The sequence below is a fragment of the Canis aureus genome, chromosome 9 (genome assembly GCF_053574225.1).
Source record: "Canis aureus isolate CA01 chromosome 9, VMU_Caureus_v.1.0, whole genome shotgun sequence".
NCBI lineage: Eukaryota > Metazoa > Chordata > Mammalia > Carnivora > Canidae > Canis > Canis aureus.
In genome coordinates, this window is record NC_135619.1 from 73,011,949 (window position 1) to 73,030,723 (window position 18,775).

At 54.4% G+C, this 18,775-nt stretch overlaps 2 long non-coding RNA genes across 2 annotated transcripts in view; both read right to left on the reverse strand.

Moving 5' to 3' along the window:
- Positions 1-18,775, reverse strand: part of LOC144321175 (uncharacterized) — a 421,562-nt gene that overhangs the window by 71,057 nt on the left and 331,730 nt on the right. The window lies entirely within an intron of this gene.
- Positions 735-18,174, reverse strand: LOC144320213 (uncharacterized). The gene is made up of 4 exons (XR_013385771.1): positions 17,830-18,174; positions 17,521-17,591; positions 16,175-16,352; positions 735-2,396 (listed from the first exon to the last, which is right to left on the reverse strand). It is a non-coding gene; the product is annotated as an uncharacterized LOC144320213 (long non-coding RNA).

Sequence of the window (18,775 nt, forward strand, 5' to 3'; positions counted from 1 at the left end):
TTGGAACATCTCCTTATTCTCCTACAATCTGTGGCAGTTGCTCAGGATTCCTGTCTTTCATGACTTGACACTTTGGAAGAGTGTTTGGTAGGTCAGGTGTTTGGTAGACTTTCCCTCAATTTTTCTTTTCACTAATAATTTTGGAGTGGGAGACACTTTGCAACTAATCAAATGCTCTGTTACTTCTTAAACTTTTGCTCACTAATTTTAACATCCACTGGTGTAGCTTGCCTTCATTACTTCTGTGGAACTCTGTGGCGATTTTTCTGTTTCCCTAAATCCTTTGATATTTATTAAGTAGAATTCTGTAAGGCGGTGTTGTTTCCTTTCTCCCATTTATTACTTTATTAATATATATCAGTGTGGACTAACATATTTACTTATTCTTTGGATTATACTTTGACATTACCATTGTTTATTCTCTTGCTCAAATTGTTCCAGCTTTGGCCATTGGAAGCTCTTTTAGCTTGGCTCCAATGGCTTTTCAATATGCCCCCTTCCTTTTGTCTTTTGATTATATGAGTCTCTTGTAGTAAAGTACGTTTTTATTTTGATTACCAACTGTTCTTTTCTAGTATATATATACACACATATATACATATATATACATATATATTCATCTGTATACTATATGTACATATTTATATTTGTATGTATACTATATATATACACAATTGACTTTTGTGTATTTAAAATGGGTTTCTTGTAGGCAACATATAGTTGGGCCTTTCTTTTTTATCCTGTGTTACAATCTCTGCCTTTTATTGGAGTATTTAGACCTTTACATTTAATACAATTATCAGCATCACTGATGCTGTTTAATTCTAGCATATTTCTGTTTGCTATTTGTCCCACGTGTTCTTTGTTCCTTTTTCCATTTTTTCTTCCTTCTTTGGAATTATTGTGGGGGTTTTTTTGTTGTTATTTTTGGGGTTTTTTTAAGTATTGTGGTTTTTTAATTCCATTTCCCCCACTAATACCTAATAAGCTATATCTCTTTGTTCTAATTTTTAGGAGTTGCTCTGGGATTTAAAATATGCATATTTAAAAAAATAAAATAAAATATGCATATTTAACATCTCACAGTCTGGTTTCAAATGTTATACCATGTCATGTGTGACTCAAGTATCCTACAACAGGATTCTTCGTTTCACTTCTCCTGTACATTGTGCTATAGTTGTCATAGATTATACTTTTTAATATGCAATAGGAGCCACAATGTCTTGTTGATATTTTGTTTTAAGTAGTCACCTGTCTCTTAAGGAAATTAGAAATTGAGAAAAAATATTTTAATAAGTTTTTTCAATGTATATGGCAGAGTAATGTGAACATTTCACATACAGTAGCAATTTATAGTTCATATAAATTTTATATACTTATGTTTAATCTACAAAATGTGTAGAAGGATATGTATCAAACAAGTTAGAATGGTTTATTATTATTATTGTTTCTATTTGTATTTGGATGAAATGAGTATATGTGACATCTATAATTTAAGTATATTTAATCAAGTTTTAATCTTTAAATAACATTTATGAACCCACCGGAATGCCACAAATATCATTACAAAAAATCACACTTAAAGTGGGCTTTTGTTTAAAAAGAACATTTTTACATTTACTTTTTTTTACATATTCACCAGTTCCAATACTCTTCGCTACTTTTTGTAAATCCAATTTTTAATCCAGTATCATTTTCTTTCTACTTGAAGAACTTTCTGGGGCACCTGGGTGGCTCAGTAGGTCAAACACCTGCCTTAGGCTCAGGTCATGATCTCAAGATCCCGGGATAGGGCCCCATGGCAGGCTCCCTGCTCAGCAGGGAATCTACTTTTCCATCTCTCTCTGCCCCTCTCCCCACTCATGCACATCTTGTCACTTACTCTCTCTCTCACACATAAATAAATAAAATCTTTTTTTTAAAAAAAAAAAAAGAACTTTCTTTAACATTTCTTGTAGTACAGTATGCTGGTGTCTTAAAAATTCTTTATTTTGCCTTCATTTTTGAAAGATATTTTTGCAGAGTATAGAATTCGAGATTAACAGTTTCTTTCACTATTTTAAATAGTGACTACTGGCTTACATTGTTTCCACAAAGAATACTGCTATCATTTTTGTATCATTCTCTCTATATGTCTCATTCTTCTCGGGCTGCTTTTGGGATTTTCTCTCTAATTCTAGTTTCAGAAAATTCACTGTCATGTGTCTTGGTGTGGTTTCCTTTGTATTTATCCTAGTTGGGACTTGTTACACTTGTTGCATTTGTAGAATTACAGTTATCAAATTTGGATGTGATGTTTCAGCTGGGCTTCCCAGGAAGAGCTCTTCCATCTTTGAGTATATGGGCCAATCAATGCATTATTCGTGACCACACTTCTTAGAATGCTGTCCAGGAGCCTGAACAGATGATTAAAGCTCAGTGTTAATGGTGCTGCGGTATAGGGTGGAGCCTGGTGAGAATCTCTGAGGTTCTCTCAGTTACTTGGAGAGTTAGAACAGCATTGCCACTGCCTCTGGGTACAGCTCTGGTGATGGAAACACCACACACTCCCCTGGATTCAGGAAGAAACATGAGTTCTTTGGAAAAGAGGTACAGTTTGAGCTTGGGGGACAGATGTCTCAAGCAGACCCATCTTCCCTGGGTGCTGTGGACACACCATGGCCACACAGGCATGGAAAAGCCCAAGCAAGTAGGAGGATAAGACTGCATTGCCTCTGGGGTCTCCCTCCCTATAAGATCTAGATCTGTTGGCACACACCCAAGTACCCTCCTGAGAAGCTAGCATTGCTGAGCACTTGACTTCTCCTGGTCACTTCTGTGTACCACATTTTCAGCTGTTCTTTTACCTCTCCTAGGCATTGGCCCAAATGTGGAACTCAGCCCTTTGTCTTTCTTTTCCATAAGAAACCACGTGTAGAAGGCCCATGTCTGAGTATAGGCTCTACTAAAGATTAGAGGAGAGGAGCTGCTACATCACAGCTATGAGGACACCAGGGGTCAGACCTTCCTCAGCCCTCTCCACCCTTTCCTGCCAGGCCCCCAGACCCTCTTCCTTGCCTGCTGTTCCCCTCTCTTCCAAGGAGCCGATCCGAGGAATTTCTTCCCCAGAAGACACAGGGCTGGAACCAGAGTGAGCAACGGAGGTACTCAGCTCAGGTGCAAAATTGAAGTAGGGCTCGAAAACTCTGTGATAAAGACAAGCCACATCTAGTGTGATATTTTTAAAGTCAAAAGTAATGCAGAACAATGAGCAGCCCAATTCAAGAACGGGCAAAGGCCTTGAATAGACAGTGCTCCAAAGAAGTTACAGAAATGGCCAACCATCGTGTGAAAAGATGCTCAGCATCATTAGTTCTCAGAGAGATGGGCAAAGCAAAATCACAGTAAAATACCAACTCCACACCCACTGGGATTGGGAGAATTTAAAAAAAAGACACTTAAAAATGGAAAATAGCAAATGTTGGCAAAGATATAGAGGAACTGGAACCCTCGTGCACTGCTGGTAGAAATGCAAAATGGTGCAGCCGCTGTGGAAAACAGTCTGGTGGTTCCTCAAAATGCTAAACATAGAACTACCATATCATCCAGGAGTTCCACTTCTATGTAGACACCCAAAATAATTGCGGGGGGCGGGGGGGAAGAAACCAACCTCACAGCAGCACTATTCACAGTAGCCAAAAGTGGAAACAAACCCAAACTTCAATCAACAGATGAATGGATAAACGAGATGAGGTACCTCCATTGTATGGAGTATTATCCATTCATAGAAAGGAAGGACATCCTGACACCTGCTATAACATGGATGAACCTGGACAACACTGTGCTAAGTGAAATAGGCAGTCACAAAAGAAGAAAGATTGTATGATTCCACTTGTCTGAGGTCCCCAGAGTACACAAATTCATGGAGGCAGAAAGTAGAACAGGGGCTGGGGAGGGGGTAATGAGGAAGCTCATGTTTAATTGGGACAGAGTTTCTGTTTGGCAAAATGTAAAATTTCTGGGGATGGATGGGGGTGGTGGTTGTACAGCAACGTAAATGGACTTAATGCCATTGAATTATACACCTAAGAGTGGTTAAAATGGTAAAGTTTGTGTTATGTATATTTTCCCATGACTTAAGACAACAGTAATGCAAAAACTCCATGGTTAAAAAAATAATAAAATTTTAGGGACTCCTGGGTGGCTCAGTGGTTGAGCATCGGCTTTTGGCTCAGGGCGTGATCCCGGGGTCCTGGGATCGAGTCCCACACTGGGCTCCCTGCATGGAGCCTGCTTCTCCCTCTGCTTATGTTTCTGCCTCTCTCTGTGTCTCTCATGAATAAATAAAATCTTAAAAATATAAAATAAAATAAATAAAATAAAATTTTCAATAAATACAAGACCCATGCTACGACAAGCCACATTAGAGCCCAAGACAAAAACCACTCAAGACGGAGCCTGTCTTTATTTAAAATTTTGGCATTTTGCTCATCATAGGTTTTTTTGCATTCCTTTGAGCTTTATTACCATAGTCAAACGTGATTCCTTTGGGGCACTGAGATCAAGGATGCACCTTACATTCTCCTTCCAGTGTGAGTGCCCCACTCCCTCCACCCCACCCAGTTCTAGCCTGAGGAATCCCACCTCAGCCCCTGAAACTGTAACTCCATCCCTGGTCCTCCCCCAGGGCCGACCCCAGGAACCCCGTCTTGCCCCAGGCAGAGGGCATGGCCACTCCCTTCTTGGCAGCCGGGTCGGGACCCATCCTTTTTCTGTTTTTGGATTCCCCACTGCCATTAGGCCTCGGAATACAACCAAAGCCCTCTCGGACTATTCTTTAGTCTTAAAAAAGGAAGGAAATTCTGACACCTTCTACCAGTGGATGAACCTTGAGGACAAGGTTCGCTAAGTTAGGTAAGCCGGTCACAAAAACACAGGCACTGTATGATTGCACCTGCACAAGATAGCTCGAGGAGTCGAATTCTTACAGAAGGGGAGCCCCAGGGACTGGGGGGGGTGGAATCTGGGGGTGTGGGTCTGCGTTTAATAGGAGCCCAGTTTCAGTTTGGGGAGATGAAAATGTCCTGGAGACGGATGGTGGGTGAGGGCTCACACAGTAATGTCAATGTGCTTAGTGCCTTAGAGCTGTACACTTAAAAATTATTTTTTTAAGATTTTATTTATTTATTCATAAGAGACAAAGGGAGAGGCAGAGACACGGGCAGAGGGAGAAGAAGGCTTCCCTGGGGAGCCCAATGCGGGACTTGATCCTGGGACTCCGGGATCACGCCCTGAGCCAAAGGCAGACACTCAACTGCTGGGCCACCCCGGTGCTCCTACTTAAAAATTATTTAAAAAGTAAATATTAATATGTTCTACCACAATAAAAAAAAAAAAAGTAACAAGCAAACACACAAACAGCCTCCACCGTGGGCTCCTGGCTCTCCACGGAGGTTGTGCCCGACGAGCATCCAGGCGGGGCTTCCTCCACCCTTTGCCCTCTGAGCAACCTGGACCAACATCCCCGTCTCACCTGGCCACAGGCCACAGGCCACTGCTTGTAAAACAACAAAGGCAAATATTTTCTACCTTGACTTGGTAAAATATAAACAGAAAAGATCCAGTTTGATTTCTAGAGTAACTATGTTTTCTTCCTCCCAACACTGTTTCTGACCTTTGTGTTGTCAATCCTCCTTCATTCAGAAAACAGGCGGAGGACACCCCTCAAGCTTCCGCCGGGACTCACGCGCCAGTCACGGCTCCTGGGGGCCTGCGAGCTGTCCTCACACTCAGGCCCCCAGCTGCCCCGACAGGGAGCTTCCATGCCCATCGTCCTGAGGGTGCAGCGAATGTGCCCGATTTACCCAGCTGAGCCCTAGGTGTCCGAGTGACGTGCCCAATGTCACACAGCTGGCCAAAGCTCTGGCTTTGGGCTCTGGCCCTTCCTCCCTCCCCCACTGCCGCTCCCCACCCCCCAGACCTTCCGCCCTCCTTGTCCTAGTGCTGCTCGTGCATTTTAACAACACCCTCGGGTGCCCGGTAAGCCCACCTCCCTGCAAGCCTCCCCAGCCCTACGACAATCAATGCCCCCAAACAGGAGGCCAGGGCCTCCGCCTGGTGCCACCAGGGCCAGGGCCTGTTTCTTCCTGTAAATGAGGTTGGGGCCTTCAGGGCAGGGCCAGAACCCCCGATAATGAGGCTCAATGGGCCCCCAGGCTCCCGTCCTCTGCGTGGTCAGCGGGCCGTTCCCACAAGGCCCCACATCTCTGCTTGGTATGCGACGGGGGTCCCCGCCAGGGTCCAGCTGCCTTCCCAGGCCATTCAAGTCAACTCCAGCAAAGGCTTTTTGTTGTTATTACCACCCTCCGCATTAGCCGGGGCAGTTTTTGTCTTCCCAAATGGGAAAGTATCTTTTACTTTTCTCTTTTGACACTGACTATTTGGCCCAAAGCAGGAACCAATTAAATTAATTAATCCCCAGGCATTTTGCCGATGGAGAGAGCCGGCTCTTACACTCGCAGTCGCTCCAGAGGGAGCAAGCGGACTCTGCATCCTTCGTGGGGCTCTGACTCCTGGGCTGGTCAGCAAGCCCGAGACCCCAGGGCTTTGGCACAGCCCTCAGCGGGCCTCCGGCGGGGGTGGGGGGGTCATGTTCCAGGCCCCCCCGCCACCCGCCACCTGCCACACAGGGGACCTCAGGCCCTCCGGGCTCTCACATCCTCACCTCGGACACAAGCCAGACTGCAGCTCCGAGGGGGACCGCTTCCCACTTCCATGTACAATTAGCACTTTCTCTTAGAAGGGAGAATAAAGAACCCCAAACTCAGAAAGAGCACGGCCAGCCGAAAGGAGGTCCTCAAGGTGGGGCTCAGAGGCCCCCGGGGGCCCCCGGCAGGGGAGCCTGTCCTTCGGGGCTTCTCAGCTCCTGCTAAAGCGGTCCCTCGTCAAATGCATTTTCTTTCTGGACAACAGCAGAATTTCTTTGGCTCCGGCAGGGAGGAGCAGCTGTCCACACTGTTTATTCAGATACCATTCTGGCAATATTCAGAAGGTTGTTTTTTCTCTTCCCTGCAGGCTCTGAAACTATCCATGGGGCAGTTGGATGCACGTGTCTACACATGGCTTTCCAGAGTGGTGTCTTTGAAGAGCACATAAATCCTCTTCCAAGAGCCCTTTGCTGTGTTTCTCCGGGCGCCCCCCCTCCGCCGCCGCCTCCCACCCCCGCTAATGGGCATGTTTCTGCGAACACTGAAGACGGAAAACACGCGATTTTTGAATGTGTCTCTTTCATGGTCACACTTTTTTTTTTCCTTGTGCATCTTGGCTGATGCAGGATTTAAAATTCCCAGCAACTGCTCCCAGGTCGGTTTTCAAAGTGTTTTGCACCTTGGACCCCCACCCACCCCACCCCACCCCACCCCACACCCCCCAAAAAAGAAGAAAACCAGAGGACACTGGCCAGGGACTTGGAGCACGCCTCTGAAAGCATTTTTCAGTAAGTTTCATGGTTTTGCCTCTGGTTTCTCTTTGCTGCCTGGAGCCCTAGGCTCGCAGACCCAAGATTTGTTCCGCGGACTTGCACCCACGGTACATCTTGACAAGCACCAGCTTCCAGAACTTTGCACAACACTGTGACCACAAGCACTCGGGATATGTGAGGCCACGTCTCCCCGTTGTCTTCCGGCTCCTGGTCGTGTCCTGCACACTGCCCTCGTTGGGTGGCTCTTCCTCCAAACCAAGGGCAGACCCCGGGACGGGGTGCTCAGGACCCCAGCCTTCCCGGCCAGCCTCGCCCTACACGGCCCCTCCCTGGCCCTGCAGGCTGCTCTCAGAGGCTACTTCCCATCCCGCAAACAGCCCACACCCTGATTCTCGGCCTTTCCACTCGAGTTTCCTTCCAGCCAGCCGGCTGTGGCTCCAGCCCCATCTCGGCCCTCGGGCGGGAGTCTCCTGGCACCGTGCTCCCACAGCACCACAAACTTCGTGGCTCAAAATAACGCACATTCATGACCATAGGGTGCTGGATGTCAGGCCTCCTAAGGGGCCTCACTGGGCTAAAATCACAGCGTCAGCAGGGCCGGTCCTTCTGGAGGCTCTGGGGAGCAGCCACCCCCCTGCCATGTCCAGCTTCCAGAGGTGCCCGCATTTCCATGCTCATGGAGCCCTTCTGCATCTGCAAAGTGCATCATTACGACCCCTGTTTCCTCATCAAATCCCCCCTTCTCTGAGTCTGATCCCCCTTATAGGACCCTCGAGATCACACTGGGTCCGCCAGGATAATCTGCCTCCCCATGTCACCATCCTTAGCCCAATCACGTGAGCAAAGTTCCTCGGGCCTTTACTCAGCCGAGCGTGATGCACATCACCTGCCCCATTCCAGCTCACAGCCGACTCCCTTCCAGAACTTGCTCGATTTCCCAAAGCAACGCGTGAAGTAGCTGGCAAAAGCATCAACCCCCTGTCGCAGGGGGGCAGGCTGAAGCACGGTGCAAGCAGGACGCATGGGAGCCAGCCAGGCAGGAAGGGGGTGCTCAGGGACCTGCCAGGACTGTGGTCGGTGGCAGTGAGCCGTCGGCCCAGAGCTGCTCGGACGGCAGGCCTCCAGCCTCGAGGCAGACGGCCACAGGTGTGCAAGGGCGGGCCAGCAATTCCTTCTGAAACTAGTACATTCAAGCAGTTCAGCAGTTCAGAGTGCAGGCAGCTCATGGGTGGAAGGGAGGACCTCTCTTCTCCCCCTGGACCCACCTTTTTCCCACGGAGCTGCCTGAGGGAAGAGCACCGGACGCAGGGGCAGACAGACCCCAGCAAGGTAGCAGCTCTCATGCACGCATGCACACACGCAAACACACGCATGTGAGCAACTGGGCATCCTGAGCCTCAGATCCCACCTCACCGTGGGCTATGCACAGATCCATACGTGCATGTTCCAAGCCCTGGGCCTCAGAGGAAGGGGCAGAGCATGTCCTCTGCTCCCTCTTCTCTGCTCAGCCCTGGCTGGAATGCAGACGGGATGGAGGGAGCTGCAGCAGCTGTCTGAGACCCTGAGCTCAGAGTTTCTCATTGAGGACAGCAGGGCAACAGGTGCCCCAGCATCCGGGCTTCTGACACTCAGTTGTCTCCATAGGACCCTGAACCACTTGTGTTTGGACTGTAATGTGAGAAAGAAATAAACTTGCATCGTGTTTAAGCCATTCTCGGGGGGTGGCGGTGGGGGGGATCTTTGTTCTAGCAGCAAGCCCTGACAGCAGCCTGACTAGTACCGATTCGGGTGCACAGGAGGGACAGGTGCTGCCCCCGTGGCTAGAGCCCCACAGGCTGGCCTCCATGATCCAGGACACGGATTGTGTGCACTCGAAAGCTGTAGAAATCTTCATAAAATCTTCCATAAAAGTGCTCCCACTGACGCTTAGAAGGCAGCCCACATCCTGATGGCCCCTGGAACTTTAGGACTGGTTTAAAAAACTCAGAATGTAGGTGTGGGGGCGCTGCTGTTCTCTGCCTTTGGGAAGTGACGTGGGAAAGCCACCCAGACGGCTTTGAAGACACAGTCTTGGTGGAAGAGAAGAGGCTGGTCCCAGGAGGAGTTCTCAGCAGGACGGGAGGCCCAGCCCCGGGGCCGTGATCTGAATGAGATGCTGTCTCCCTGCCCAAGCTGTTGGTTCAGGCAACAGACAGCAAGGCAGTTGCTCCTGAATGAGCAAGATGGGCCGAGAACAGAGGCCTGGAAATAAAAGGGGCCGAGTTTTTAAGAAAAAAAAAGCCAGGTCTGGACAAGATCTTTAAGTGGGGGTTACATGCAACATGACTAACCAGCTGTAACTAGACCAGAGATTTACTAGTTTTCGAAGGAACTGTGTCCCCAAATTCCCTGGCTTTCAAAAGCATGCTGTTGTTTGAAAACTACCCCCTCCAAGCAATCCCTGGGCACCCCAGGAATGTGGACATGGAAGTTGAGGGCATGCCTGCTTCAGGTGTGGGCTGAGGGAGGACAGCGGGGCAGGTACGCACTCCCAGGGGACGGAGCCGGGACGGTGGGGGACAGCAGACAAGGTGTCCCAGCGAGCAGACGCAAGGGTGCCCAAAGGGCCGTGGCCATGCTGGTACTTCCCATCTGTAGCTGAGAGCTCCCTGCTCGGGAGGGGTCACGTGGGCCTCGGCGTGCATCACCCACGGATCCTGGGAGGGACTTCGGGGCTGTGGCCACTGAGTGTGCTCTGTGGCACGGGAATCGTGTGGCCCAGAGGGCTGGACCGTGGCCTAGACAGTCAGGGGTCCCTCAGGCCACCGGCCCTTTCTCTCGCTTAGAGCAGAGTCCCTTGAGCTCAGCACCCAGCCGCCACCTACGATGACACTCTTGGCCTCCCTCACGGCAACCGTGACATGTGACCAACTTCCCGCTAACAGGGAGTGAGCAAAAGTCACATGCGTGGCTTCCTGGGGAACGGGCCGTGCGCCCCGCTCTCTTTTCTCACGTCTCCCTGGCGACACTGCGGTCAGCGGCGGCAGGCCCGAGCTTCCTGAGCTCCCCGGGAGAAGGGACAGGAAGGCCGCAGAGCAGCCGTGGAGGCAGCCTGCACCCCGACACGGGCAGCGGCCACCTGCACCCCGCGGGGCTCGGAACTCCCAGGTTCTGCTCACGGGAGGCGGCATCTCTGGCAGCTGCAGAGCAGCAGGGTCTGCGGGGGGCGGGGGGCCCAGAGCGCAGGCCGCGGGGGTGCCTTGCCCGGTGCCTTGCCCGGTGTTCGGTTTCGTCCTACTACCCAGGACCCCAGCCCTGGGGTTCTCGGTGCCCCTCAGGGAGGGGCCACCCCATCGGTCTCCACCGGGCACACGTTGCTGAGCTGAGCCGTCACGGTCACAGCGCGAGGCTGCTGCCGCTGCAGCCCGGCCCCGGATGTCGGCGGGGTGAAGGCCTGGCCCCCCAGACCCCGGGCTCGCTGTGCGGGGAACTAGTCATCTGGGGCTCCGTGCTGTCGTCCGTAAACGTAGACGTGGCAATCCGTGCTGCCCCCCTCGGCTGTCGGGGTTCGGCAGAGTGACGCAGGTGGCAGTGATGTCGCCGACGGCCTCCCCACCCCCACGCTCAGAGTCCCGGGACCCCGAGCAGAAGGCAGGTGTGACGCGGCCCAGCCAGGAGACGGGGTGCAGCCCACGGAGCTCAGGAGGCGCACAAGGGAGAGACGCAACGTAAGGTGCCTGGAAGGGTCCCGCAGGGGGCACAGGAGAGGGGCTGGAGCACGTGGCGCCCGTGGCAGGGACAACACAGGTGGCCTGAGGTCAGCTAGAGGGGCCCCACTTACTTGGCTGGCAGGAGGCGAGGCCTCTGGCACAGCCCTGGAGAGCTGTGACCTTGGGAAGGGGAGGACGATCCACACGGGGGATGGGGGCGGCAGGAGGCTGGGTGACATCCGGTCCCCCTCCTGATGCAACCAGACCTTCCCCACCACCACCCGCCTGGCTGTGCCCCAGCGGGGTCCTGGCGGGGCCGCAGGCTTTAGGGGAGCAGGGATGCATCGGAGGCATCTGTCCCTTCTCTGAGGTCTTTGTCCTTTTGGCGGCCTCCTGACCTGTGTCTCTGCCACCACGCACGGCAAGAGGACCTTGTCAGGCCTGTGCCGAGAGTCCCCCGATGTCTCTGCACCACGTGGTAAGTGCCTCGTGAACATTTGGTGGGTGAGGGCCTGGCACACAGTAGGTGCACAGTCTACGTGCGAGGGACGAACACAGTGGGCGCTCAGCATATGCTTGCTGTGAGGGCCTGGCACACAGTAGGCGCTTTCACTTTGGCCAAATCAGCCCTTGGTCTCCTGCCCGGAGAGGGTCTGGGGGCTCCCAGGCCTGACCCACTGTGCGCTCCCCCCTGGGAGACCTTGGTCACCTGGCTTCTCCCTGCCCACCTCTGCCGGGATCGGGGTGTCCTCAGGGGACCCCGAGAAGCGGGTGCCACAGAACTGGGAGGCAGTGTTCCTTTCTGTCTTCACATCGGGCTAAGACTCAAAACAAAACTGTCAGATTTCAGAACATTTCACAGCGGCAAAAATAACTGCACTTGGGGAAAAAACATGCAGACACTTCTCAAAGTCATCTAGTCGCTTCAACAATGTGCCAAAAGCTTCTGGAATTGACAGGTTCGGTTTGCCACGCACCAACTGTGCCTACCCTGCCAGCCTCATCTCCCGAGGCCCCCCGAAGCCCCCGAGGCCCCCGTGTGCCAAAACCTCGGCACAGAAGACGCAGCGGGGGAGACGCGCAGAGCCACCTTTGTCTGGTGCCGGTTCAAACACCGTCCCCAGAATTCACAAGCCTCGGAGGCCGAATCCGAGGTGACAGAGGCGGGGCAGGGAGGAGAAAGGCCACACGGGGAAAGGACCCGATGATGCGCGGCGCACGCACCGTTGACTATCTCCCTGGCTCCTCTCGGCCACCTTGCAGAAAGGTCTCCCCATTTCAGAGACAGGCAAGTGACGCACAGAGACGTCACTCAGGCCAGGGGCCGCCAGCCCCTCCTGGGAAGGAGCTCCTGCCGTCCTCCCACCCTTCTCTCCTCCTAGTCCATAGTAAGGAAAGAGGGAGCCAGGCACGCACGGCCCAGACCAAAACTATGTTTCCAGCGTCCTTGGCAGCCAGGTGTGGCCACATAAGGAAGTCTGGTCCTTGGGCACGACTGTAGCCAACTTCCTGGTTGTGCTCCCCCCTCCGTCTGGGATGGCAGGAACTCAGGCAGCCACCTTAGACCCGTGAGGACAGCAGAGCCACGAGGCAGAAGGAGCCTGGGCTGCCAACCCCGTGGAGCTGCCGGGGGAGCCTGGACCACGTCCACTGGCTCCTCGGGCAACAGAGGAGGAAACCCACCTAAACTAGGCATCCGGCAGCAGGTCCGTTGGGCCAGCTAGTCCTGTGGTTCTGTATCAGGAGGCCAACCAGGGGGAGTCTTACAGATGCTGAGGAGCCTGGATCTTCTCCCGGGCGTGGGGGGCCAGCAGAGAGGAGGGTTCTAAGCAGGGCACTGATTTGATCCCACTGGTGTCTTTCAAATGTCCTGCTGGCTGTTGTATCCACGCAGATTGCAGCAGGCAGTTTGGCCTCTGAAGTCGGGGCGGTGACAGTGCTTAGACCAGTATGGTGGCAGAGGCGGAGGGAGATAGATCCAGGACACATCCCAGAGGAGGGAGGGCACACATGGAGAGGAGACAGGGGGGCCCACACTTGCCCCGAGCAGCTGGGGCGACAGACACCAGCTCAGCAGGGCTGCTCCAGGTCTCGGCTCAGGGGGCGAAGTCTGGGGCGCCTGTGAGGTGTCCAAGGGGAGGCGTCCAGCAGGCAGGTCAGGATTCCAGAAGGTGGGGTGGAGGCATAAGCGGGGGACTTAGCAGCTTGAGGTTGGTTAGTAGTGAATGCCAGGAAAGAATGGGGTCAGAAGATCCCAACAGGAGGGCCTGAGGAGCGCCAGCATTGGGGGTGGCCGAGGGGTCCTCGGAGGAGTCTGGGGGAAAGCCGCCAGCAGGGCAGGGAAGCCACCTGAGGGTGGGCTCCAGAAGTCGAGAGGGAGGGGTCCCCTGTGTCAGGATAGCCAGCGCGGGCCATGCCGGAGGAGGCCTGCCGGGCACCTCCTTACAGAGCGGCCACCGGACCCCTTGAGACAGGGGCCACTGGGGAAGGAGGGAGCAGCAGTCGGGCTGCAGAGGACTGGGGAGCGGGGCTGCAGCGGGGTCGTGCCCTGCAGAGGCTTTCCCTGGGACAGAGTGGGTGTGGACAGCTGGCGGGAGCAGGTCCCCGGGGAAGGTCCTGGGGAGCCCTGCAGAGCCTGGGGTGCAGGACGAGAAGGCTGCTTCGGCGCTCCGTGTTATTCCAAGTCCCTGGTTTTCCTGCCATCCTCTGTTCCAGACTGATTTTTACCAGACGTTTTTCTTAAATGCAATCTTTCATAGTCTCGCTTTTTAAAACTCGCTTTTTTTTTTTTCCCTAGGCAATATTCTCAGTGAAATCGCAGGTTTGATGGGTTAACTTTTTTGGTGTCATTCGCATGACACCAAATCCACGGCTACGTGAAAGGTCCCTCGGCGCATCTCAGGGATGGTCTGGAGACCCACCGGGGTCGGAGATGGGAGGAGGACCACGGGCCGTCCCTGGTGTCAGGTGACCCAGGGCGAACCCGCCTCACCTCTCCCCAGCAGGGTGACCTCAGGCAAGTTATGTAAGCCCTCCAGGCTCCACCTCCATACACCAGAGACAACACTCGGCTATCTCAAGAGTGGGCGTGAGGAGGGAGAGAAATAATCCATCCAGACCCTCAGCAGAGTGGGCACTCGGGCCGAGAGGCGCCGGGCTCGGCAGGATGGTCCCCGGGAGGCTTTAGGAAGATGCCGCTGAGCCAGGATCCCCTGCGCCCTCCCGGCGCCCAGCCCGCCTCGCTCCGCCCGGGCCTGCAAGGGCCGTACTAGGTTCCAGCCAGGCTCTGAGCACAATCACCCCCCAGGAGCCAACCACGAGCAGAGGAAGACCTGGTGTGCCAGTCTCTGCCACCCCCACGCCCGTTGCCATCGGCCTCTCGGAGACCCTACAGGGCAGGATGCTCGCCCCGCGGACCGGCCCTGCCAGGCGGGCCAGTGGTTAGACGGCTGGGCACGCAGGCCGGAGACCCCATCCCGCCCATTTTTCACCGTGTCTCAGTTTGGTTGTCTCTGAGCTACCAGGAGCTGCAAATAAAACCTCAGTCTTCCTTTCTGGAGCTGCCTCCTAAATTCTCGACTTGTAAGGCGCGGGGGGGCGGCGGTGGGCAACCGAGGCAGAGAGCATGACAAAATTTCAGAACAACCAGCATGCTCTGCCCCTGCCCGTGGAAAACGAAGCCCCGAGAGCCAGGGCCTCCGGGCCATCCCCCAGCAGTGACGACGTCGGTGGACCGGGTCTCAGGGAACCATCCTCCTGGGGTCTCTTCTCCCCAGGGAATACCCTGGCACCACGTAAAAGGGGATCCTGTCGGCCTCGCCTCTCTCTCTTCTCTGCCAAGTTGACAACTGGTTCCAGGGAAGCCGGGCACCCACGGGAGGCGCCGGGGCTGAGCTGGTCTAACAGGGACCTTCCTGCACCGGCCGAGCCCTTGGCACAGGGAGCCCCGTCCCGTCCGCCTCCGGTACCTGTGGCACCGGAGCCCCAGGCCAAGGGCTCCCGAGGGGCCGGCCCTCCACGCAGATAAGGAGTGTCTGCGATTAGCATGTGGTCATTTGCCCCAGGACGCCTGGCTCTTGGGCGCCGGGGACACCCCCTGCCCTCTAGGGCCTCTCGAGGCCTCTGGGGCAAAGGTGAGCCTCCGCCCAGCCCTGTTTCCATTCCTTCAGATTCTAAATTCACAGGGTCCAAAGAGCAGACCCAAACATACTTCTATAAAAATGTGTTTGAAAAGAACATTCTCTACTCACGCTGGCCCTCTGCCTGCTTCCACTTTGGGGTTCTGGGCAGACTTTTAGAAGCAAACCTCTCACCAATTACCAAGAGCAAAACAACTCCCAGAAGATCTCAGCTGGTGCCAAGCAGAGCAAGGAACAAGCCCCTTTTGCAGAGAGTTTCCGCTCGGCCTCTAGAAATCCCCGGAGATGCACATCGGGTTGGCCCTGGCCACGTCCAGAGCTGACCCAGTCCCCTCTACCCTGTGCCCCCGCCCACTCCCTGCCCCAGCCGTCTCTTGCCTTCCCCTCAGCTCCTGGACCAGAAGGAGCCCCTGAGCTGCCAGCAGCCAAGCCTGAGTACTCGGGACCCCCGACACATGAGTCCAGAAGTTCCACATAGACAAGGGTGCTGTAGCCAGCTCGGGCTCCCCCAGGGCCCACCCTCTGAGGTGCAATCGCCCCCCCTCCCATCACCATCACTGTGGCTCCTTGGGTTCTGAGCAACACAAGCGAGGACTCATTTCTACACCACACGAGGATGCTGAGCATTCTGGGGCAAGGCCTTGTACCCCGGTGCCCTGAGGCTGCCAAGGAGGGGAGGGCTCCGGGAGGCCGTCTCTCCTCATCTCCCTCCACCCTGTTGCGGAGCACTAAAGGGAAAAGTGGGAGGAAGGCCCTTCAGATGTGCTCTGCTCACGGCCAGGGCCGGGGAAGTGGGCCTCGCCGTGTCCCGGAATGATCCCAATACGCTCCGAGCTGGGCCTTTCAGGAGCAGATTGGAAAATCCCCCGGAGCGGGTGGGGCCTTACCAGCTGCTTGGGAAAATGTCTTTTCAGAGCTTCAGGGCGTCATCTCCTTGCTTCCCTCTCATTCAGGCTGCAGACTGCATAGCCCTGTGCTGCAGGCCGGAGGCTGGGGCCCCCGAGAGGAATCCAGCCCAGCCCCTCGTCCTGCTGGAGGAGCCTCCACCCAGAGCAGGAGACAGTCCTGACGGGAGACAGCAGTGGTCACGCAGGATAACTCGGGGCTGTGCACAGGGTGCAGCTTTGAAGGAGGGAAGGGGTCAGGGAAGGCTTCCTGGAGGAGGCAGCTTCTGAGTATCAATCGGGAGTTAACTAGAAAACAACTCGGGAGGGACATCCCAAGGGGTGGGAGCAGAGGCGTAAAGATCCCAGCTGGAAGCAGAAGCAGCCTGTGAGCAAAGCTAGGACACAGCCTGTGCAATGGTGAGGACAAAGGCAGGTGGGCGCCCGGCGGAGAGGTACGTTGGGTGGACTCAGGGGCCAGTCCAGAGGGCGCCTCTGTGTCACATGAAGGAGTATGGGCTGTATTTGGAGAGCAGCCGCGAGCCATGGAGGGCTTTCAGCCAGCGTTGACCCAGCCTGGGTTTATGTCTTGGAAAGTCCGCTCTTACGGCTGCCAGGCGTTGGGCAGCATGAAGGGACGCACGCCATGGGGATGGGTGGGCGGTGGAGGACCGGGACTGTCCCTTCTGGATCCACAGCAGTATGTTCCCAGCCCTTCCCCCAAGCCCCTTCCCCAGCCTCACAGTCCTCCAAACTTGCCATGATTTCTCCACTTCTGAGCCTTTGCATATGCTGTTCCCTCTGCCTGGAGTGCCCTTCCTTGCCTTCTACCCGCAGAACATGTGCTCAGGAGCAGCGAGAATGTACATCCCGGTGTGCCTCCCTGCCCACCCCTCTTCTGGGAAGTCTGTTGCTCCTTTAGACGGTTCCACCGGAGGCCTGGCCGGGCCCCAGCTGTGATAATCCTCTGGTCAGGAAGCAACCTCCCCACCAGACTAGATGCCCATCAAGGGCAGGGATGTGCCTCATGTCCCTTTGGATCCTAAGTCCTCAAGCAGGGCAGGCACACATGGGGTGGACTCTTGGGAAGCACCTGGAAGGCTGGCAGGGCATCCTGGGAGACCTGAGTCCCGTGAGCTCAGCTCTAGCTCACCCCAGAGCAGTTCAGCCTCATGCGGGTGAGCTCAGTTGGTATGCCCTGCATTTCTCAGAGCGGGGTGGCAGGGACCAGCTAAGTGCTTGTCAAACCATCTCCCTTCCCCCTCGGCAAGCCAGATCTCAGCACTGTGCCGAGTTGTGCCCAACACAATGTGAGAACCCACCCTTCTAGCCTGGCCCCCAGTGCTCACCCAATCTGTCTCCTCTTCCTGCCCCTCACCAGCTGGCTGGATGGAGACAGTCCAGTGGGAGGCCCCAGGCCCTGGGAAGAGTAAAAGAAGGTACCGTCAGGTGCCCCCCAGCTTCCCTGAGGGAAAAAAAACATCCTCTCCAGCCTCTGGACATGTCCCAAGTGCCAGCTGTTGCCTTTCAGTCAAATAGGGCTTCCTCACCCCAGGGTGGCCCATATTCAACAAGTGGTCACCAAGCGGCTATACAGGACCAAGCCATTCACCCCAACACGAGACAACTCTGAACGGCCATCCCAGCCTTAGACCTACCTCCTCGAGTCTCCTCCAAGGGTCGCCCTGGGACAGCAGCTCTTTCTGCCCGTCCCCTGTGACTGACCCAGAGCACCCCCACACACCTTCCTCCACTTTGAAGTCTGGGTCCTAGGGAACAGCCTCAGTTCTCACAAGAAAATGGGAGCTGGGAGAGGGCTCACCCACTGGCTGGCTGTCTTTGAGGAGCTACTGCTGCCAGGAACTGGTGCCAGGAGGTAAAGGCCGGAGAACTGCAATTGTCCAGAGGATCACCAGGTGGACTGGGCTGGTCTGCCAGTGGGCGGACATGTGTGGGGGTGGAGGAGTCGGGGGGTGGTTCTCAGGCTCTGGAGGGGAATGGGGAGCTGCTGCAGGGGGAGTGGAAGCAGGTGGCTGATGCTTTGGGGAAACCTGACATCATATATGGGGAAACCACAAGCCCCCCCTGCCCCCCCGCCCCTGGCAGGCTGTAACTCCCAAGACTTAGTGATATGAGCAGTCAGGCTCCAAAGGTTAAGCTCCCAACACAGGCGGGTCTGCTCTGACAAACTCAAGGCTGTGATTGGAAAATACTAAGATCTCGACAAATGGTGTAATGGCTTCTGAGTTGATGCACCCGAAGCCTTGAGCCCCTAGCTCAAGAGTCCCCTAAGCTCTCCAAGCTGGCAAAAGTGGTCTGTTTGTTCCTACAAAGGACAAATGCTCCCACTTCCTTAAAAATGTCATTACAGGACAGCTGGCACTCCCCCAAAATTCACCCCACCTCCCCTTCTGGCCACCAGGCTAATGACTCAGGCTATGTCACAACATAACTCATCCAGGGTCATGAGAGAAAGAGAACGGAACGGTCTGAAGGTGCTAGACCAACGGGGGAAATGCCAAGTTGGATAAGGGAGAACTTATCTCTTTCGGAGCATGTTTGCAGGATGCAGCATGTCACATCCTGGCAAGGAGCGTGGGGGAT